Here is a 21,102-nt window from a genome sequence, read left to right as displayed (position 1 = left end):
GAGGTGTAACAGTACCTTGGATTCAGAGAAAGAAAAGTCTGTGTTAATTAGGAATCTTGGTATTATAAGCAATCAAAATTTAGTGCTGAGCTTCCCCTGTCAGAGTGGTCAGAGAAGCACAAGCTTGCTCCTGGAGCTACATCTTTGCACATTGAAATGGGGAGTGTGGTGCGTGTAAGGGGAGTGTGGGGATGGGGGTTGCTAGGGATGACAGCTGAGAGGGAGAGCTCCTTGGCCCCTGCATTTCCTGAAAAGAGATTTTCTTCTGTTAGGAATCACAGATTTCCTGTGCCCACCCCAGAACCACTCTTCAGATATTGAGCAATGGAGTGCTACTGCGGGTCTGAGCTACCTAAACATGGAGTGAGTGGACGAGATGACAACTTGAAATAGGGGACTGTTTATTGCTAGATTTACAGTGAACATGTTCTGGGTGGTCCTCTACCCAAATCTTACTTTGCTGACCCTCTCATAAATCAAACCTCTAATCTTGACTTTTTTTTTTTTTTTTTTTTTTAGTATCAAGAGTCAATCCCCTTCCCTAACTGTTCAGGGAACCAGAATTCATCTCTCTGCTTTGCTCTCATAAGGACTCCCCAGTCACAAATGCCCAGAGGGGAATTGGGCTACTCCAGATGGCTTTGATCCATGCCAGTACTCTTCATTATGTAAACTTTCCTTCTGACAGATCACGCGGAACATGTCACATCTTGAAAGAGGAGTTTCCATTAACTACTTTACTGCTGCCAAATGGAATCAGTGTATTATGTGGCCCCCTGCCAGACAGAGAGACAGAGAGAGAGAGAGAGAGATGTTTTCTCTGTTTGCAGCACCAGCCTAGCTCTCACCATCAAGCTGAAGCCTCCTGTTTTCCAAAGATCAGTGGATTTCCTACCTTGTGGGGGATGAAGCCTCTTAACTTTTTTAGCAAGGGAAGGCTACATAGCCAATGGCAAAAAATGAGAATAGAATCCAAATTTTCTAACTGGCAGTATTGTGCTCTTTCTACTGTATATTACTTAACCTTTAAAATCTGAAGTGCTCTTTTTAAAATGTGAATTGAGTAAAGGATATGCATTTGTTTTGCAATAAAACTTGGCCACCGTCTTTTCTTCCTTCTCACCTCTCTACCATATATGGTCAATCAGTACATTCTACTTATTTTGTAGCTTAAATACTTCAAAATATTTTTAGGTTTTTTTTTTTTATCTCTACTATCTAGTCCACGGATTTGTATTTATCATCTAGAACAGGTACTCAATACATATTGGTTGAAAAAATTAACTGAATATTGCCAGCTTTATACTTTAATCAACTTATCCAATAATTTTGTGTTTATGAAACCCTTCAAGCCAAACTGTAGACTTATAGTTAGTCACAGCTAAGGATGATGCAACAGCTATTCTTATATTATTTGTGTTTAGAATTGACAATTTATGGTTCCAAAAACATCTCTGAGAAAGTTCTCAGCTATCTAGCAAATCCTAACAAGATTCTTCATTTGCCATCCTACTCTCCATTCTTTTTTCCCCTTTATATTTTTGGTTCCTAACATAAACTTATTTTGGTTTCATTAACTAGTCCCATATTCCCATCTAGTCTTAGACCATGTTTAGCCCTGCCTTTGTGTTTTTCCTGAGACACATTTAAGAACAGACTTCTCTCTGCTGACAGTTCTTTAGTGACACCAACTTTATGGAATATAGCCATAACTAGAAAAATGAGAAAACTAGTTTTCTGATTATTCTAATGTATCAGAGTACATTACTAAGTATGATGTACATATAATTTTTTTCCTAATCTCCTTCACTTTTTTCACCCATTCCCTCCCCTCCCAACCTCCCCTCTGGTAACCATCTGTTTGTTCTCTATAGTTAAGAAAAAAAATTTTTTTTTTGGTTTCTTTCTTTTTTCTCCTTTGTTCATTTATTTTGGCTGTTAAATTCCACATATGAACAAAATCATATGGTATTTGTCTTTCTCTGACTTATTTCACTTAAAATTATACTCTAGCTCAATCTCTGTTGTTGCAATAGCAATATTTTATTCTTTTTTTATGGCCGAGTAATATTCCAGTGTGTGTGTGTGTGTGTGTATACACACACATATACCACATCTTCTTAATTCATTGGTTGATGGACACTTGTCTTATTTCCATAGTTGGGCTATTGCATACCATGCTGCAATAAACACAGAGATGCATATATATCTTTGAATTAGTATTTTCCTATTTTTTGGGTAAGTACCCAGTAGTGTGATTACTGAATTGTAGGATAGTTCTATTTTTGATTTTCTAAGGAAACTCCATACTGTTTTCTAGAGTGGCTACACCCATTTGCATTCTCACCAACACTTGTTGTTTATTGGGCTTTGGTTTTAGCCATTCTGACAGATGTGAAGTGATATCTTATTGTAGTTTTGATTTGCATTTTCTGGATAGTGTCTGATGTTGAGCATCTTTTCATGTATGTGTTGTCCATCTGTAGGTCTTTGGAGAAATGTCTGTTCATGTCTTCTGCCCATTTTTAAATTGGATTTTTTTTCTTTTTGTGTGTGTGTGTTGAGTTGTAGAAATTCTTTATATGTTTTGGATAGTAACCCCTTATTGGATATGTCATTTGCAAAAATCTTCTCCCATTCAGTATGTTATCTTTTAGTTTTGTTGATTGTTTCCTTTCCTGTGCAGAAGCTTTGTATTTTGATATAGTCCCAATAGTTTATTTTTGCTTTTATTTCTCTTGCTTCAGGACACCTATGTAGAAATATATTCCTATAGTCAATGTCAAATAAATTACTGCCTGTTCTCTTTTCTAGGATTTTTATGGTTTCAGGTCTCACATTTAGGTCTTTGACCCATTTTGAGTTATTTTTGTGTATGGTGTAAGAAAGTGGTCCAGTTTCATTCTTTTCCATGTAGCTGTCCAGTTTTCCCAACACTGTTTGTTGAATAGACTGTCTTTTCCCCATTGCATAATCTTGCCTACTATGTTGAAGGTTAGTTGACTATATAACTGTGGGGTTTTTTTCTGGGCTTCCATTCTGTTCCGTTGATCTATGTGTTTGTTTTTGTGCCAGTACCATGCTGTTCTGATCACTACAGCCTCGTAATAAAACTTGAGGTCTAGAATTGTGGTGCCTCCACTTTTTTTTTTCTTTTTCAACATTGCTTTAGTAATTCAGGGTCTTCTGTGGTCCCATACAAATTTGAGAATTGTTTGTTCTAGTTTTGTGAAAAATGCTATTGGTATTTGGTAGGGATTGCACTAAATCTGCAGATTGCTTTGGGTAATACAGACATTTGTAACAATATTTGTTTTTCCAATCCATGAGCATGGAATGTCTCTCCATTTCTTGGTGTCATCTTAAAGTTCTTTCATCAGCGTTTTATAGTTTTCAGAGTACAGGTCTTTCATCTCTTTGGTTAAGCTTATTCCTAGGTATTTTATTGTTTTTGGTACAATAGCATATGGGATTGTTTTCTTAATTTCTCCTTCTGCTTCATTATTAGTGTACAGAAATGCAGTGGATTTCTGTCATTGATTTTGTATCCTGCAACTTTGCTGAATTCACTTATCAATTCTAGTAGTTTTTGGAAGAATCTTAGCATTTGTTTGTATATAGTAGTATGCCATTGCAAATAGTGGAAGTTTTACTTCTTCCTTACCAACTTGGATGGCTTTTATTTCTTTATGTTGTCTAATTGCTGTGGCTAGGACTTGTAGTACTATGTTGAATAAAAGTGAGAGTGGGCATCCTTGTATTGTTCTTGACTATAGAGGAAAATCTCTGTTTTTTCCTCATTGAGTATGATGTTAGTTGTGGGTTTTTCATATAAGGCCATATATGTTGAGATATGTTCCCTCTAAACCTACTTTGAGAGTTTCTGTCATGAATAGATATTGTACTTTGTCAAATGCTTTTTCTGTATCTATTGAAGTGATCATATGATTTTTATCCTTTCTCTTATTGATGTGATGTATCATGTTGATTGATTTGCAAATATTGGATCACCCTGGCAGCCCAGGAATAAATTCCACTTATCATGGTGGATAAGTGACTTTTTTCTAAAGTCTGCTTTGTCAGATATGAGTATTGCCACTCCAGCTTTCTTTTGACATTACTTTGCATGATAAATCTTTCTTTATCCCCTTGCTTTCAATCTGTATGTGTCTTTAGGTCTGAAATGAGGCTCTTGTAGACCGCACATAGATGGGTCTTTTTTTAATCCATTCTGTCCCCTATTTCTTTGATTGGAGCATTTAGTCCATTTACATTCAACGTAAGTGTTGATATATATGTATTTATTGCCATTTTACTACTTGTTTTATGGTTGTTTTGTAGTTCTTCTCTGATCCTTTCTTCTCTGGCTCTCTCATAATTTGCTGGCTTTCTTTGGTGATATACTTGGATTCCTTTTTCTTTATTCATTGTATATATATTACTGGTTTTTGATTTGAGGTTTTATCACTAGGTTTGCATATAACATCTGCATGTGGCTATCTATATTAAGTTGGTGGTCGTTTAAGTTTGAACTCAATCTTCTCTCTCCCCCACATTTTAGGTATATGGTGTCATATATTACATCCTTTTATTTTGTGAGTTCCTTGACCAATTTTTATAGATACACTTATTTTTTACTGCTTTTGTGTTTTCTATTTTTCATACTTTTACTTTTGTTCTTTCCACTCAAATAGTCCCTGTTAACATTTCTTATAGGGCTGGTTTAGTGGTCATGAAATCTTTTACCTTTTGTTTTTCTGAGAAAATCTTTCTCTCCTCTGTTATGAATGATAGCATTACTGGATAGAGTATTCTTGGCCACAGGTGTTTTTTTTGTTGTTGTTGTTGTTTCTTTTTTGTTTTGTTTTGTTTTTGTTTTTTCCTTTCAGCAGTTTGAATATATCATGCCACTCCCTTCTGGCCTGCAAAGTTTCTGCTGAAAAATCATCTGGTAGCCTCATGGATTTCCCTTGTATGTAACTACTTTTTTTTTTTCTCTTGCTGCTTTTAAAATTCTTTATCACTACTTTTGCCACCCTATTTACTATGTGTCTTGGTATAGATTTCCTTGAGTTGATTTTGTTGAGGGATTTCTGTACTTCCTGGATCTGGATATCTGTTTCCTTTAAATAAATTATTTTCTGCCCAGTTTTCTCTCTCTTGTTCTTCTGGGATCCTTATAGTATGAACATAATTACATGTATGTACATTTACATGTTACATTATTACATCTATGGTGCCACTTAATTTCTAAAGTCTATTCTCATTTTGCATATATATTTTTTTCTGTCACTTGCTCTGCTTGATTTCTTTACTCTGTCTTCTAGGTCACTAGTTTCCTTCTCTGCCTCCTCTAGCCTGCTATTTATTCCATCTAATGTACTTTTACTTTCATTTGCTGTGTTCTTCATTTCTTATTGTTTCTTTCTTATCTCTTTGTTAAGGGTTTTGTTCTTGTCCTCCACTCTTTCCTCAAGTCCAGTCATTACTTTAAATTCTATATAAAGCATATTACTTATATCTGTTTTGTTGAAATCTCTTGCTGTGGTTTCGTCTTATTCTTTTATTTGAGACATAGTCCTCTGTCTTCTTATTTTGTCTAACTCTCTGTATGTTTCTGTTTACCACTGTTTCTCCTGCTCTTGAAAGTAGTGGTATTATGACAAAGAGGTCCTGTAGTTTCTTGTGGTGAGGTGTCCCCTGTTCATCGGAACCTTGCATTTTAGGGGATGTCTCCTATGTGTGTTGTGTGTGCCCTGCTGTTGTGTCTTGGGTGGTTTTCCCTTCAGTCCAGTTGTCCTACAAGGGTATCTTTGCCTTTTGAGGGAAGTGTTTCATCTGTCTCAAGATGGGGCATGCAGTTTTAACAAAGTGCATGCAAGTCTGCTTGCGAAACGAGAGCTGCTGCCACTGCCACTAGGACCAAGGCCCCACAAAGTTCCTTAGTAGGGAATATCAGTGTTGGCAAGGTTTGTGATGGTCTTCTGGGGCAGAGAATTTGCAGTGCTGGGACTGAGGCAAATATGACTGAAAAAGGCTGGTCCGTTGAAGCACAGGGGAGGGGGCAGGGGGCAGTGTATGCAAATTAGGTAGTGATTGTTGGTGCTGTGCTGGTTCCCACAGGTGGCCGTGCTGGGGGGTTATTGAGGGAGATAGCATCTACCAGCTCCTTTGTTCCCAGGAGTCTCCCTGTGACCCTGTCCCTCCAGGACACAGTCTGAAATTAGTAAACTACTCTCCCTCCTGTGTGCCTCTGTTTTCAAACTGCTGCTTCTACACTATAACTCCACAGGCTTTTTGTTGTCCTGTCTCTATAAGGTTAGGAGCTCAGCTTCCTATTGCCCTCAGGTCTCTCCCAGAAGCAAGCCTGCTAAATTTTAGAATTCCAGGTTTTAAGTCCCACTGGTTGTAAGAACTCAGGAAATTCAGCCCCTTTCACTTTCACAGCCAAATGTTACATCTTCCTCGTGCAGACTTCCTGGTGTGATAGTCTGTTTCTCTCCCTTATCCATGCCCAGGGCTCCCTCATCCCTCCATGGCCCCCACCCTGTGGAAGGCTATCATCCAGTTAGTTCCTACCACATCTCTGCCTTTCCTACCCTCTTTAATGTGGAATCTTCTCTGCCATTAGTTGTGGCATTTGTTCTGCCAGTCTTGGGAATGTTTTCTGGATTACTTACACTTACGTGAGGGTTATCTAATTGTACCCATGGGGTGAGGTGAGCTTAGGGTCCTCTTACTCCACTATCTTTAAGTACGATGTACTTAATTTATAGGGTGACCTAAATGCTTATTCAGAGATTTTTTTATTCCCTTATATATCATTTCAAAATATTTTTTACTTACCTAAAAGTTAGTGGCTTAGATCAACAAAAGTTAATTATTTTTCATGAATCTGAGGTATACTGCGCTCCATTGGGCAGATCTGCTTCATGTGAGCTGAGGCCATGCAAATGGCTACCTTCAGCTAGGATCTAGAATGTGGCTGCAGTGCCCATTGAGACCTCCAGGGTCTCTCTCTTCTTGTCGGCTCTCATTATTCCACAGTCTGTTCTCAGTTTCTTTACAACATGGAGGCCGGCTTCCTAGGGTGTCGAGCTGCTGAGGGCTAGGTCCAGCGCTAGCATAGCATAACCTCGGGAGAATTCTGTTGGTCAAAGCAAGTCATAGAGCTGACCCAGATTCAAATAGATCTGCTTGTTTATGGGAGGAATTGTAGGTAGCCATCGGTGCAGATAAAATAATGCCATTTTCTTAGAACTTAGAAGATAAAGAAGTACAATTCAGAATGTGGAACTAAAGGCAGAGATTTTGTTCCATTAGTGTCTGCGTTGGTGTGAGCATGTGTGAAGGTAGGTGGTGGTAGTGGAAAACACGTAAACATGTAAAAGGTTCAAGATTTCCCAAAGTACAGCACTTTGTGTATTTAATGTGAAAGCAAAAAGCCTGTTGGGTCCCCAAGAGAATTAATATGTGTGCTATTGCATAATCATTTATGTACCTGACTCTAAGTTATCAAGAAGGAGGCTTATCTAGTTACATGTATGTTCTGTCAAAGTACATGAGGAAATGTTTAATTTATTGTATTGTAGAGACTTTACAGGGAAAAGGGCTACTTTATGTTTCAGGACTCAAAAAGATAAATTTTAATTATGTGAAATTAACTTATGGATAATAATATTTTTTTCCCATCCATATCAGGGAGAAAAAGAGTCTTCTCTGTAATTTTTGAAGTTTATTCTTTAAGCACAGTCTTGCATGTATAGTAGGTGCTTGGTAAATGCTGACTGAGATCAGGCCATAAACAGAAGCTACAGGGATGTTACTGTTCTATCCAAAGGCAAATTTCCTATTGAAGAGAGTTTCCTTACAGCTTCTAAAAATATGAACAATAGACTTTTCCACAGAAGTAATGGTACCTGGATGGATTAATTATCTTTTTGTTCCATTTACTTGTGGCAAATATGCAGGGCCCATAGCATAGAGCCAAGAAAGGAATATCAGTCATGGTTTTGTTGCAGATCATGAGAAAGAAAATTGGGTTAATGAGAGGGCATGGGGATTCAGCACCATAGCCCATGGTGGAGCACACCAAATAAAGAGGATTAGATAATGAGTAATAGGATGAGGGAGGAACAAAATGCATATTCTGAAAAATCCATGGGTAACTGAGCAATTTCTAGCAAAGGAGACAGAAGGTAAATTCTCACAGGAAGAAAGATGGTTTTCATATTTTAGAACTGGACTCATCTCTGACTTCTGCTCTGCTCAGCCATTAAAGGAATGCCCAGAACTAAGGATGAGCTGACATTTAAACCACTGACCATGTGTGTAGAATCTGTGTTCTCTAAGAATGAGCCTTAGAAGTCTCCATAGTCTGGTTCCAATCTCATACAAAAGTTTCACACTCAGTGTTCATGACACTCATTTTTCTAGCCTCTGCTTGGACATGTCCAGTGAAAGGAGACCCATCCTTACATTACAGGGGTTGGGTTAGTTTAAAATGCAATTTCTGAAATTAGAAAGGCTTACCTGAATCCTGGATTTATAATTTATCAAGTGCTTTCCTTGAGAAAGTGACTTAACGGCTCTAAATCTCTGGCTGAAAATGCTGAGGGTGGGAGGGAGGGATAGTTCTGGCATCATAAGGTGGATATGGGGGTTAAATGAGGTAATGAAAGGAAACCACTTACCAGAGTACCTGGCCCGTATTCAGTCCTCTGTAAAAGTTTTAGTTTTGTTAATTCAGTCCTACAAAAATTCAACATTATCTTTTCTCTGAAATAGTCACTTGAAAGTATTTTCATCCTTATCTCTTTAGATGTTTGCAGTAGCTCTGTGTTGAAGTCATTATTGTTCGTAGTCTTCTAACGAGAAGACCAAGACCTAAACTCTGTGCTAGTGTCATTTCTCTGTGTGCATTTTCTTTGTCTTGCAGACAAGGAATGCAGTTTTATCTTGGTATTAAGTCTTGCGAGGCAGGAGCAGTTTAGACAAAAAGTGCACCCCCCTCTTTTTTTTTTTTGTCCCACCCCACCCCTGGATGTCAAGTAATTGCATATTACTTAGCATCTATTAATTGTACCCATTAAAGGAAAGACTCCGACATAAGTCATCTTGACCTTGGAAGATGGCCCCTTTCCTGGGGGTTTTGTACTTTAAGTCTGACCCTGAGGGCTACTAGGACTTTTCTCACCAAAAGGAATTCCGGTCATCTGGGAACAGGTATAAATAGACTTCAGGACCATTAAAGTTCACAACATGTGGGCAGCTAATTTGTTCTACCTCCATAGACTGATGTTCTTTTTCCTAGGTATCTGGAGGCCAGGGGGAAATTCTGGCTATTCAGTAGCTACAATTTTATTAAAGAAGAAGCCTGGAATATTTAGACATGAACAGATTTTCATTGAAAGTGGAAAGGTCATAGTCAAGGACTCAGCACTGGAAGAAAATCATTTTGTTCTTATCTTCTGATTCTCTCACAGGGGTGGGATAGGGATTTAACCTGAGGTTCAAAGGTAAAATACACTGTGCTCAAAGTCACAAAGACTGAATGTAGAACCTTCACTGGGATCCAGAATTTATACCTAAGAATCCAGATCTGCAATTCAACATCACTGCTTAAGGACCCCAACATCTCTTTGGAATAGTTTAAACTCCCTGAGCCTGTGGATGACATGCTGACCTCAACTTTTTTTTTTTAATCTTTATTTATTTTTGAGAGACTGAGAGCACAAGCGGGGAAGGGGCAGGGAGAGAGGGGGACCTAGGATCCAAAGTGGGTTCCGGTTTGACAGCAGCAAGCTTGATGCGGGACTCGAACCCATGAACTGCAAAATTGTGAGCTGAGCTAAAGTCAGATGCACAACCAGCTGAGCCACTCAGGTGTCCCTTATTTCATCTGTTTAAATGGAAAGTGTTATGCTAAGTGAAATAAGTCATACAGAGAAAGATAGATACCATATGTTTTCACTTTTATGTGGATCCTGAGAAACTTAACGGAAGACCATGGGGGAGGGGAAGGAAAAAAAAGGGTTAGAGAGGGAGGGAGGCAAACCATGAGAGTCTCTTAAAAACTGAGAATAAACTGAGGGTGTATAGGGGTGTAGGAGGGCGGGGAAAGTGGGTGATGGGCATTGAGGAGGGCACCTGTTGGGATGAGCACTGGGTGTTGTATGGAAAGCAATTTGATAATAAATTTCATATTAAAAATAAAAGCAAAGATGCAAATTAAAAAAAAAATGACTTCCTAACACTTAGATACCATTTTCTCTAAAGGTGGTCCTGCATGTGCACACGAGTTGAGCAGTTTTGTTTTATAAAGAGCACTGAAAGTTAGACGGTTCCTCAGCACCAGGAAGCTGCTTGGCCTGGATGCTGGCCAAGTATGTGTCATTCTCTATGTTTTTATGTTTAGGTCACCCTGTCTTCTGTAAAAAAAAAAAAAAAAAAAAAGTAGAAGACAGTGGAAATTGTGGCAGCATTTGGAGATTCCTTTCACATAATCAAAACAAGGCTGGAGTCAACAACCTGAATTTAATTACCATCCTGACAGCCGGGAGGCAATTAATCCTTCAGTCACTCCTCCTTCCTCTGCCCCAGCTTCAAAGTGTCACCCCCCCTTCCTTTTATACTAATTAGAAACATGCTGTAGGGTGAAAGGTGACCAGTGGGAAGCTAGCACAGTGTCATCAAAGTCCCTTTGATAGAAGAGTTTGCAGTTGGAGAAGGCCGATCTCCAACATGGGAGCATCTGCTTCTGGGGCAGGGAAGAAAAGCTGGGTGTGGAGCTGTTCCCAAGGTCTGATACTGTCTCTGCCACACACCTGCTCCATGATTTGAGCAGGTCTCTCGATATCTCTGTGTATGTTTCCACATCAGGAGGTGAAGAACTCTTAACTTTTCTATTGCCCAGTGTGTATGGGAGCCCAAAATGAATGTGAATGTGCGTATAATAGTAAAAGCATATTTCCAGTGTATGAGATGGAGTTTGGTGTCTTTGTCAGCTCAGCTGCAACTACAAGATATCACAGACCGGGGTGGGATTGGGGCGGCACTTAAACAATAGACATTTACTTCCCACAGTTACAGAGGCTGGGAAATCTAAGATCAAGCTGCTGACTGCTTTCTCCCTGTGTCTTCACATGGTCTTTTCTTTTTGAGTATGCATGTGGCAGGGAATAGATTTCTCCCCTTCTTAGAAAGCTACCAAGTATCATTAATAGATTAGGACCCCACCCTCATAATCTCATTTAACTATAATTACTTCCTAAAAGCTTTATTTCCAAATACAACCACACTGGGGGGGGGGGGGGTTAATATATGAATTTAAGGAGAACATAATTCAGTCTGTAGCATCTGAAAAATAGCTTCCTTCAAATGAAGCCATGAACTAGATTTGAAGACCTAGGACCCAGAGATTTATAGGATTCAGACTTTTTAAGTAATGTACTTAAATGTGGGGTTAAGTTTTTACACAGTGTTCTCTCTTGGCAAATTGTTCCCTTCATTTCACAATGTTTCCCTGACAGCAATGGCAGACTCAGCTTCAGCTTCAGGGCCGGGCTCTTGATAGCAATAAAGAAAGAAATTGCAATACCCAAGGTCAAGGGCAACAGGTCCAGTGTTACTTCCTTCATGGATCCCTCCAATGTGGCATTGAGCACTTTGTTGTCTTGTCCTAGGTGCTAGATTGCTAAATACTTGTTTTAATCATTAAAAAATAGAAAAAGTTAAACAATTTTGGAATTGAGGGAGATTAATCACCTCAGGGGAGCTGTAGAGGTAAAGTGACTTTTCCAAGTCATTGGGTACTTAGATCTCAAAATGGGGCTGTAACGAAAACTTTCTAAGTCCCAGTAGGAATTTTAGATTGGTGATTAAGTTCCTCCATAATTCCTTTCTCCTATTTAAAGATGATTATGGCCCCAAATCTCATTACGTTAACTGGATAACTCATTCCAGATGTAAACTGTTTGTAGAAGCACAAAAATAATAATAATTCAGCTTAAATACATCCTTTTTTTTTTTCTCCAAGTACTTTCAATCCATCTGGGCTACATTTCTTACCCAAGCTAGCATGCTGTTTTTCATCTTTGTGTTTATTTCCTGGAAAACCATGGGAACCAACCATAGATGAGAAGTCCTCTGCTTGTATCACTGTAGTTGAGACTTGTGCCAAATGCTAGATGTAGCAAGATGTGTGTGAGAGAGAAGATAACGTGTAAGAAATAAATTATCAGTACCTCTATAATTAGGGGTAGGGATTCTGTTGTCTGTCTCTGTTTTTATTGTTGACTAACTATATGGCCTTTGAAGAATCCCTTCCCCATTCTAGACTTCAGATTCCTCTCTTTAAAATGTTGTCCTCTTTAAAGAGTCAAAGTGGCAAATGGGAGGTCTGTGGGCTCAATACTCCTTTGCAACCTGCTTCAACCTTCACCATGTTTTGAAAAAAAAGGGAAATATTACATAAATTCTAGAGTTCTGCCTTTGCTTGGAATATCTGCAGATCTGGCAAGAGTGGGCCCACATTCTTGCATTAAAACAATTGGCCGGTTCTGAGTTGTAGCTGTCCTCTCAAGACAGAACATTCATTGCTCCTTGGTTGATCAAGTTCTCCACAACTATACCAGTTCACTTATGTGTGGTCTCTACCTGGCCCATAAAAGAATGACCCTTGGAGTAGGTCCTCAAGCTCGTTTTAACTCTGATTCCATGATTTGGTAACTTGGTTCTCCATCGCCATAAAAGCTCCCATATTAAAGGCCAAGAAGGGGTACACAGACTCCTACACATCTCTGGTGGTCCTTACTCTGCCATTCATTGTGATCTGGCAGTTTGTAGTTTTGTTTTGTATCCTCCATATGGCATCAGTTTTTCAGGAGACAGTGCTGAAAGTGATCTAGACATAACATGCTTTGAATGAAGCTCTTAGATTTGGGGGCTACCATTTGTTACCTGAGGGCCATTTTGGGCAGATCTACTCAAAGTAATAGTAGAGCTAATTATTATTATCATTATTAATAGTGACAAGTGTGGACTATAATATTATTAAAGCACAATTTTTTTTTTTTACATTTATTGAATGCAACTTGACTCAATCACCTTAAGTGCAGCATCAGTATCAGGATGGCAGGCACCTTTGAGTGCTCTTCCCTGATGACCTGGCATAACATCTCAACATGCTCCCATGATATGGGAAAGGAGCAGAAAAAATGTGATCGTTTGGAAAGTGCCAAACCTTTCAAAAGAACACAAAAGTACAATGTGAAACAAAAGTCACAGTTCTGTTTGTTCTGCAAAAGTATGAAAATCAGATTTTTTTTCTCTAAATTAAAAAAAAGAAAGAAAAATAGAAGTACAAGGAGAGGTAGTTTATGGGACAACTCTCTGTTGCCACCTCTGAATGATTGAGCCCCAGAGCCCCCACCCGAAATACCCCTGCCAGTTGCTTGACTGGGCAATTTATGTTTTCATTCTTTTAAGTTTGCTACAGACTTACAAATTAACTTGTGATCTCTACAAAAACGAGGACATGGAGATTCAGAAAGGTGGATACTGACGCTGGAACTCAAAGTCCCTGCTCTTGATCACAACCCTATTGTGCCACCACTGCAAATGGGAGAATTTGCTTTACCGTCTTTTGGAGCCCTTCCACCAGAGACCGTCTGTTTTACAATGGCAGGATGGTATAGTGGTAAGATGATGCCTTCTTTTCTACATCTTGAGGGAGGAATCAAAACGAACCTGGTGCTTTTCTTTGCTTTCGGTAAACTTAGGCCATGATTGTTATTAATGTATATCCTCAGCACCCATAAAATACTGGGTGCTGTGAGAGCAAAGATTATATCTATTTTCCCCACAGATATCCCCAATATCCATAAAAAAATTCTTTGCGATTAGCAGGCAATCAATATTTCTTGAATAAATGTGTCTATAATGAACCAATGAAGGGTTTAGTAACCTGGAAGATTGTCCATGTCTAAAAGAAGCCATGTATGCTTTTGAGATTGTCGCCGTTAAGCTTACTACTGCAAGTTAACTGCAACTGCCATATTAACAGGGACAAAAATGGCTTTATAAATCAGCACCATCCATCATCCCAAATGCCTTGTGTTGGGCCCCATTTCTAAGGCTTCCCGAGCATTGCTCCTGTTGTGTACACAGTCCTGTGGCTTCTTGTGACCACGAGGGGGCAGTGAATGTTCACTCAAGCAGGAAACTGAATTTGTTTTGAACAATTCTATCTGACAGCTTTTGTGGTGTTTTATTCCTTGGTGATGTCTTCATGGTGCTTACAAATATGAGACAAGATTGCTTTCTAATTCCCTGCACTGCAAAAAAAATTGTTAAATATTTAAATAGTGAGGGTTGGAAGCAGGCTTAGTACTTTTGAAGGGTTGACACGGATCTAACGCCACGGGGTAGGAAGGTGGTAAATGACATGTCTTACCAATATTACAACTTTAGTTCTTACTGGGGTGAAATCCATCTATACATGAGAAGCTGGCTAAGACCTTATTCCATGACTAGCATACAAGCAGCGCAGAATTTCGGGAGGTATGATTTTTATTGTTTTTCAAATAGAAAACAGAAAGGTGGAATTGCAGGCTGTGAAGGAACATGAATGTGTGGAGTGTGTGTCAGCTTGGCTCTGTGGCAGCTCTTCTCGTAGAAGTTCTCAAAAAGCTTAGCTGTGGTTTCTGTGCTTTTCCATGAACTACTTCATGGCTTTTGAGACATAACAGATGAAGAGCCTCCTCCTTTGCTGATAAGGGGTTTGAAATTTACATTTAGTCACCTGAGAATAATTTCCATTTTTTAGGAAAAAAAATAAAAAGAACAATTTCACTAGTGTGACCAAGGCGTTTGAGTAATTTGCTTTCTAAGGAAGGATTTTGAAATGATGCTCAGTATTAAGCTTGGGATGAGATCATTAGGCCTGATGGACCAAAGCTTCACTTACAGGTGCTGGTGCTGATGATAAATTGATGACAAACAGGCTGCTTGAGCCTATTTAGTTTGAGCTGCCTGCCATCTCTTCAAAGAAATATTTGTGTGTTTCTGAATTTTTATTTTCCTATAAATATCTTTACCTTTGTTCCAGTATTATTCTGGTGTCCTGAGCCAGAATATATGGGAGTCAGTCAGGGTTGCCATATTGTACAATTCCGGGGACACCATTCACATTGCCTTCTATGTAAATGCCATCGCTTGAAGCACAGCTTTATGTGGAGGTAACTGAACTCTAGAGATGATCCATAGATAAGGCCCTAGTTCAAGATCATTCCAATGCAAGGGATCAATGAGCCACTATTTGGAAAACATTATCTTTTCTAGAATATCCCTTTCGATAAGAAAGGGTAATGAAAATAGGAGACTGAACAGAAGTACACTAGAAATTATGTAATACCAGTTGAGTCTCAGGTATTGAATGAAGCATCTGTGGTCCTGCTAATTGAATCTGATTGAATTCTATCCAGTGTTTCTCTGTCCAACTTCAGGAAAAGAACTAGAACCCTATTGACTAAAACATAACTGTTCTGCAATCCTGTGGTCTCAAAGTGCAAAATGCCTGTAATAACAGTCAGGTACTGAAACTGTAGCTGGCCATCTGGAGATGCTATCACTCTCTAGAGAATATATACACATGCGTGGGATTCAACTCAACTTTTGGCTTATATAACTGTTTGTTGTCTGACTGTCTGGAATTTTCATAGGAAGGCAGAAAGATACAATTTTTATGTGAAAAATTTTGGGTTGTAAAAAATGTTGGATACAAGTTCAAATTTATAAAATGTACATTATGATATAGTCAAAATCTGTCCATGGGCCACACCTAGATGGTGGGTTGCCAGCCTGCAATCCTGGTCCTAGTCTTTGATAGCCATTGTTGGTTTTGAGATGAAAGAGGCCTTTGATTATGGCAGATTAATGGAAAGGATACAAACTATGTTCAGGGGACATGGTGTTAGCCTCAGTTCTCTAGAGCATTAGTTATGAGATCTTGAGTAGTTCATCTCTTGGGTTATCAATATTTTATCTGAAAGGAGACATGTCTGAACAATTAATAGTATCTTCACAGGACTTCTGCAAAGGTAAATTGAAATACTATGTGTCAGCATTTTTCAAACTTGAGTAAATTACAGACAGCCTTCACAAGTTTTGCTACATCTAAGTAACACCTCTGCTATTAATTACTTAATATTTTCTTTTTATTCACTTTAAAAAATCTCAAATATCTGCATTGCTTTCAAAGCAATTATATCTGCAGAAACATGAGTTCAAGCCATTTACCCCAAATCATATGATAAATTAAACATGAAACAATTTTGATAGTTTGGCTATATATCACTTTATACTTCCACAATCTTCAGTGCTTTCATAAAACCAACATATTGGTAAAATTAATAAAATAGAAGATGAATGACTTTAACCATTCCAGCAGTAATTCTACAGTAAATGTTGACCATTATTTTTAATGAGGTAAAAATAGATTTTATATTTATGAAGTAGCTATTTAAACTATGAGCTCTTGGTTTTATTTATTTTTTATCTTCAGCTTGGGGCTTGCAATTCCTCTTCTGCATTTAGTAAAATGCAACATAGGGTCTGTAAGATCCAATAACCTAGGATGTATTTAATATGATGGCTTTCATTCAATGTTGATGTGTACATTAATAAACATTTCAGTTTTTAGCATCTCATTTTAGTGTTAAGTCAATGAACAGTAATATCTTGAAATGGATTTTTGTATTACATGGTTGGTGAATCTTTAAGTTTCTGAGGTTGAAGTTAGACAGTGAAGGAGGATAGTTACTACATTTCAATTCCTAAGGCTTTCTCTGGTGGTACTTATTCGACATGAGTAATGGGCACTGGAGATCCAGCAGAGGACAAAACAAAGTGTTAGTCCTTGTGAAGCTTTAGTCTGGTAGGGGGAAACAGGTAATTGAAAATAATATGTTTATTCTATCAGTAGTGATAAATGCTGTGAAATAAAAATCAAGTTAGCAAGAAAGAATGATAATAAGGATTGATTACTCTTTCAGAGGTGTTAATCTGGGAGGGAGTCTTACTGCATTGCTGTTTTATTAGAACCTGAATAAGGTGAGTGAGTGAGACTTGATGTTACCTAGAAGAATGGTTTCGCAAATGAAAGAGGTGTAAAGGCCTTGAGGAGGGTGTTTGCCATGTTTGTGGAAGAGCAAAGAAGCCAGAATAAATGGAGAACACTGAGCAAGAAGGAGAAGGTTTAGGTAATGGGGTCAGATCAAATAGGTTTTTTAAAAAAAATGTGAGTGACTGGGAAGCCTCTGGGGGATCTGAGCAGAGGAGTGATGTGATCTGATACGATTTTGAACCATCTGTCTAGATATTGTGTGGAAAAGAGACTAGAGGGGGTAGGAGTGGAAAGATGAGACAAATTCATACCATTGTCATGGTCCAGTGAGAGATTATAGTGGCTTGGACTAAAGTGATAGATTTGGAGGTTAAAAAAAAAAGTGGTCAGATTCTGGACACATTTCAAAAGTAGAGTTGATGGTATTTTCTGGTGAGATGGCTGTAGGGTAAGAGAAAAAGTAAAGAGTAAAATTTTCAGGAATGAGAAAAGCATCAAGAATAGTAATAAAACATTAAGTTATTGAAAATTTTCATCTTTGCCAAGTCTTTCATACTTTTTCTATATGAAGCGCTTCTTCCATCAGGCACCCTGATATAATTTACTTTCCTGGGTGTCAAAGACTATGTAAAATTCATGACTTCTTATGCAAATGCATGTGCTTTTGGACAACTGATCACTTTTGTTTCAATGAGAAAATCATCAAGTAAAGAGCTCAAAATAAGCAGAGTATATAACTTGCTTTTGACCATTGTTCTCTACTTGGTCTTTGAGCTGTGATGATGTACAACCTGTGCCCACGAGGAGGGACGTTTCCAAAGAAGGTTGAATATCAAGTAAAATAATTCAACTCAAATTGAGTTATTTTTCTCTTTCTTGCAGACCTTTTATTCCCTCTTTTTTTTATTCCCTTTTTTTAATTCTTTTTCTTCACTCTTTCTTGGCACAATTCCTGGACATCAGTTAGGACTCTCTCCTCTTTGTCTTCATTTAAATACTATGTACTTTCACACTTTAGATATTATTAACAACCTTACTAATATGTTTCCATTAACCCTAAGTTGGTTGTATTACCCCTTTCACAGCCTAGAAAACTGAAGTTTAGAGACTTTAACTGAATTAATTGAGGTCACAAATCTCGAAAACGATGATGCTAAGATTTGAAGCTGGTACTGCCTGACTCCTAGCGCCAGCTCTTAAAAGCTTCACTCTTCTGCTTTTGCTATATCACATTAGCAATAATCACTTTCTTCCCACTTTACTGCTTCCATTAAGATGTTATCTTAAAGAAAAAAGTAATATTTGATGTTTCTGGAGTGGGAGACCTGCTTCCACTATTCAGCCTTCCCTGAATGCCTCAGCATTTCTGTAAGTCTTAGTTTCTGAAATATTGCTATTCAGATATTATCACTGGCCTACCTAAAATATCACCTCCTTTGTGAAGGCTTCCATGATTACTCCATCAGAATTTCTCTATCCTTCCTTTTTCCTTCCATTCTGTCGTAGGTCTTATCATAGTCTGCCTCTGATAGCACGAACACTGTAGTATTATAGTATTAGTAGCATTGTAGTTTCTTATGGGTGTCTCCTTTCCTATTAGATGTGAGCTGCTTGAGGCTGGAACCATTTTTTTCTATTCTTCAGAGCCCAGCATTGGTACTTAATATCTTTGAGCATAGGAATATGATCTGTTTCTTATATGTGCTTCCCAGTGCCTAGCAAATCTGAATACAAAATGGACATTAAATATATCTTGAATGAACAAAGGGAAAAAAGAGAGTTGCTATTTTTCACATTTCCTTCTTAAAAAAAAATAAATGGTCGGCTTCTCTGGCCTTTGCAGCCTCATGAATTTCCCTTCATACAGAAGGTTTATTTTTTGTCAAATGAGTTTCTCTAGGATACACACAAGGCTTGCTGAGGTTCAGCTTTCTCTTTCATGCAGTAAAGGCCAAGTCAGCAGGGAAACTTGCTACCCACCCCCAGCCTACTCCAAACTTCATGCAATTTTTATTTGCCTTCTTTGGCCAGCCAACTCAGTCTTGAGCTTACATAAAAATTCAACCCTCTGGCATTTGATGAATAAAATAATTCCTTGGCTAGAATATACTTTTGGCAGAGGGAGGACTCAAAAGATATCCAGCTGTCCATGTGCTCAGATTTCCTCGGTGGGATACCATTCCATTTCAGTGCCCGTCAGTAATTAGCCCTATGCCATTTGCTTACCTACTGGGTCTTTGCAATGAGAGGCAGTGAAAGAAGACAATGAGAATACCAGCCTTGCAATCAAGAGATTTGATCTTCTATTTATGTACTCCTATTTATGAACTTTGCAACCTCTCAGAATAGTTCTATCTCTGCAAAATGGGTATAATAATTTCAATAATTAACTCCTAGACTATTTCTAGAATCAAATAAGAGAGGACACAGAAAGTATTCTCTAACTGTAAGACAATTTTTTTTTAAACAAAAGAATCCTGACAAGATCTCTCTTTGCAAGATGATAAGTAAAAGAAGTGAAGGAGAAGGCCACAGGTAAGGATATGAAGGATATGATACCTAAAAAACACTTAGCACAATCCCCACCCAGTACATGGCAGGTTTTCAGTGCAGCTGAAGTAGTTGCTGCTGTCACTGTTTTGATTATTGTTATCTAGTTTCTTGACTTGATCCCTACCATTCAGATGATCTTGTTATCCTTAACAATTAACACTTTTCTCTTTCTTCTTTTCCTCCTATTGTTATTGTAATCACCATCAACAACAATATTTTACAAATGAGTGAATTTATACTAATAGAGGTTAAAAATAACTTGCTTAATGTAACATAGCTTATAAGCAATGGAGCTGAGTTTGGAACTTAGTCTAACTCTAGAGGCCCTACATTTCTTGGCTACGAAATATTGGCTATTGATGGCATGTAACGCTGACAAAATAAAATATAACGGAGTTGTCTAGCTAAAATCATTATGGAATTTTATGTTAATAATCTTCCTTTTATCTGTGAGGTAGAGGAGATACATTTATTATCTTCATAAATAAGGAAACTAAGGTTTAGAGGCCTAAAATGACTTGATCAAGGAACTTGCTATTTGGTAGAATTCTAAAATTCATGGAGCCCATCTTGTTTAAACCTGTCATTTCAAAGAGGAGATTTTTGCAGGGAGAAGGCACCATTTATGCAGTGTTGGATTGATCTAGTAATAGCATCCAGATTAAAAAATATTCTCTTTTAATTGCATCCATGAACAAATTGATCAGGTATGGGGACATTATTTATATTTGAATATCAGATGACATTAAATGATGGACACAATTTTAGAATGACTAGTGGAACTTGGAACCCACCTTAACTTCTTGATTGTATGCAGATGTAGTGGTAAGTCAGTTCCTAGAGGAAATCCAAGCTATTATTTCCACCATAGGGAACTTTAGATGGAATTAAAGGAATATCTGTGAGGATTTACCAAGATCCTTATGAACATGTTGACTGAGAAGTACACTGCAAGTGGACCCTTTTGTAAGGATACTTAAGAAAATATATTTGTGGCCTGTAGGAAGACTGATTCCCTTCTTAAACTAGAGACACTAGAGGGGGACAGATTCTCATTGACCTATTGGGTCTGACTTTCTTGGGAGTGACTGAGAATGCTAAGTCTTTGTGATCTGACAATGAGATGCCAACTTTGTATTTGTAACTATGGTTTCTGGGATTGTTTATCTCCCTATTGAAACAAATCAGTCATCAGCAGAACACTTATTTTTACTAAAATCCTAACAACAGTTCTTTTCTCATCTAAAACCTTAAGCCTTGCCTATGATAATTTTGAGATCTATGGGTTTTTTCTTCTTTCTTTTCTTTGCCTCTGCAATGACACCCTAATAATAATGATGATGCTTCTTAGAAAAAAAAGACAGCAATAATTACTCATAAAAACCCCTCAGTTTGTAGACAAAAAAAAGATGCCAAGTTGGAGG

This window comes from Acinonyx jubatus, chromosome A1, assembly GCF_027475565.1.
Source record: "Acinonyx jubatus isolate Ajub_Pintada_27869175 chromosome A1, VMU_Ajub_asm_v1.0, whole genome shotgun sequence".
In the NCBI taxonomy this organism is placed as follows: domain Eukaryota; kingdom Metazoa; phylum Chordata; class Mammalia; order Carnivora; family Felidae; genus Acinonyx; species Acinonyx jubatus.
The sequence above is the reverse complement of the archived record's forward strand: the minus strand, read 5'-3'. Positions refer to the sequence as shown.